The sequence below is a fragment of the Corvus brachyrhynchos genome, unplaced genomic scaffold, assembly GCF_000691975.1.
Source record: "Corvus brachyrhynchos isolate BGI_N302 unplaced genomic scaffold, ASM69197v1 scaffold46, whole genome shotgun sequence".
Classification (NCBI taxonomy): domain Eukaryota; kingdom Metazoa; phylum Chordata; class Aves; order Passeriformes; family Corvidae; genus Corvus; species Corvus brachyrhynchos.
In genome coordinates this window covers 1501154-1504346 of record NW_008238838.1, presented here as the reverse complement: position 1 = coordinate 1504346, position 3193 = coordinate 1501154, and positions in this window count along the sequence as shown.

Here is a 3193-nt window from a genome sequence, read left to right as displayed (position 1 = left end):
ATAATAGCGCTTCCTTCTGCCAAGGTGGTGGTAGGACAGAAAAAGTGCCAGGACTTGGATTCAGTGATCCGTTGTGGTGGAAAACCCAATTTCTCTGGATGCAGGGAACTTGCTTGGCCACCCAGCCACTGGTTCCCTGGCAGCTTCTTCACCGAGCACCAGCCTCTGAAAACTTCATGAGTTCTTGGTGCCAAAAAGGGCTCTGGTTTCTGGTTGGTAACCAGGGATGTAATTGCAGGAATCATCTCTCTGGTACCCCTGTTCTTTGCTCCTTTCCACACCCTGAGCTCTAAGAGGGTTTTTTTTGCTGATGGGGGAAAACCCAGATGTGATTGATTTTTTTTCCAGGCTGCTGGAGCTGGCTGGAGTGAAGTGGCATCACTGGAGCTGCCCTGGGGCTCTGCTCAGCTCATCCCATTTACAAATACTCAGGTCAGGCAGCTCCCTGATGCCTTTTAGCAGCAGGGAGAGGCAGAGCAGCTGGGTGCAGCCACCTTCCCTTATTTCTCTGCAGAAATTCCCATTTCCTGGGTTAATGGTTGGGCTTGATGATCTTAGAGGTATTTTCCAAATTATTCTTGGAGTCTAGAAGTGCAATCCATAGCAAGAAAGCTGCAATGATCTGCGGTGGGAGCCTTTCCCTCTTGCTTCAGCTCCACCCACCTCCTGAGCAGAGCAGATCAGGCCTGTTGATTTGGGGAGCTTTAGGATCTGGACACGGGCAGGGGGGTTGCTTGTCCCAGGGCTCTCCCCTTCCCTAGGTTTTAAATTGCTAAAAGACAGGGATGAATTTTTTTCCACACCAAAGCATTTTCTCTGCCAAGAGGGAGCTTGGTCTCCTTTGGTGAGGGAACATCCCCGTTTTATGTCTCCACCCAGGCCAGCCCAGGAACAGAGATGGTTAAACGACAGACAGGCCCATCCTGTCTCCCAGGAAGGCTCCCTGGTCCTCAGGTATTGAAAAAACACCCTCAGTCTTGAAAATAGACTCTCTGAAGGCTGTGACAGACGAGCAAGCAGCACATCTTCCACAGACCATCTGCCTGGCTCCTGCTGGAGGAGTCGTTTTCCTGGGAGACTGCACTGGAGAGCAGGGGGGTCCATGGAGCCTGGGATGGAGGCTGTCTCTGCCTGTCCCAAAAGAAGGGGTCAGGGGGAAGCATTCTGATGGATCTGGAGCCTTCAAAGGATTAACTGAGGTCCTGCAAAGCCAGATGGCATTCCCAGGCTGTGGCTTGAGGAAGGGTGAGCCCGAGGTGATCCAGGACAAACCCGGCTTGTGCTGGGCATGAATGGCCACATTCTTGTCCCTCTGGAGCAGATGCTGCAGGCCCGGCTGAGAACATCCCCTTCCTCCTTTCTGAATAGATCCTGCTCGCCTGGCTCCTGCTTTGGCCTCGTCACCCTTCTGGGAGCATTTTGGCTGTGGTGTGGTGGATGGCACAGCCTCTGCCCATGCCCAGTGGGGCAGGACACCAGTCCTGTCCTGCACTGCGGTTTCCCAAACCCTTCTATCAGTGTGAGTTCCGAAGGGTGATGGCAGAGCTCGTTACAAATTCACTTCCCAAACAGCCAGCATTTCTTCCCCCTCTTTTCTTCTCCAAATTACTCGGCGCTCATCATGCTGAATTAATCCAACTGGCAATTTATCCTTTGCAAATTAAATATTAGGGCGGGGTGTAGTCATTAGCAGTGACTAACCACCCAGAGAAGGCTCCTGGCACTCTGCTACAGCAGCAAATATATTCCCATTTTCTGGTGGGATTTAAAGCCCTGGTGTCTGCTGAGGCTGTGGTGGCCACAGGAAGCTCGTGGCTGGTTTTTGGGTTCACCCAAGGCAACACAGGTACCTTCTGGCTGCTCCATGGATGCAAGCAGGTGTCCTGAGATTCCTGTGGAATGGACACAGCCGGTGTCCAACACTTGGTATAGGATCACCATTTATTCCGCAAACCTTGGTGATGCTCGAGCCACGGCACCGTGACCTCTCAGCACAGAGGTCTGGGCAAGGCAGAACCCTGATCCTGGTTTGCGTCTCTGCAAGGGCTTTTATTCTGCTCCCAGTCCTGTTGATGTTGCCCTGTGCCATGGGGGGATGCTGGGGATGGAGACCATCACCCCAAAATGAGCCCATCCACCATCAGCAGCAGGACACAGCTGCTGGGGACTGAGAAGATCCTGGGAAGCGAAGCTTTGCAGCTTCTTTTAATATTCTGTCTGGGGGGCATGGCAGAAATAGACATTTGGGATGCATTATTATTGCTGGAGCTTCACTGAATGCCGTTTATGATTTTCAGATGCAATAAACCAAGCAGGGGAACCCATGAGACTGAAGGGTCAAAATATCCTTCAAGCAAATCCCTGCCGAGCTGTGGCCCCACTAATTATCCCAGATTGTCTACAAGCCCGTGGCAATTAAAGCCTAATTACCGCGAGCTCGCCTGTCACCAGGAGTAAAACTCTGCCCCACTCCTTAATGGCAAGGAAAGCCCAGCCTAAGGAGGATGAGGAACAAGGGAAGGATTCTCTGCAAATATTGATGTAGTTCCCTTGGCAAAATCAGATGTGTCAACTCCACAGGTATTTTATCGGTTACTATCGGCACTGGACATGTTGTCTCAGGGATTGGCAAAACTCACCCCGGGCAGAAGGGATGAGTTTGAGACTGCAGAAATTAAAAAAAAAGTTCTGAGGGGAATAAAAAAAAACAAAAAAAACTTCAAAAGATTGTCTGGTGATTTTGTGTATTGTGGGGTGGGATGGAAATGGAATCCCGTGGGAGAGCGAGGTGGCCTGACACGGGGTATTCCTGTAGTGAGGATTAATTTCTTTTCGGGAAAAAGAAAAACACTTAATGTTAGTTGATGATTTTAAGCAAAGCCATTCCCGGGGCCTTTGTCATCCCATGATGCTTTGAGCATAATGTCATGGGGCTTCCAGCATCATCTCATGGGGGTTCAAGGGGGGAACCGTGAGAACCCCCTGGCTCAGTGTAAACCTCCAGTAGCACGAGCTTTGGCCACCCCCCCCAAAATTTGCCGTGAGCCAATTTTGGCGGGGTCGCCTTGGGAGGGGGTTACCCCCAGCGCCACGATTTTGGGGAGTCCGAAGGGCACGGGGAGGGCGTTGTTGTCCTCCTGTGCCGGGGATCAGGGATCGGGTGCCTTCAGCTCCCGGGATGCTCTTCCCCTCC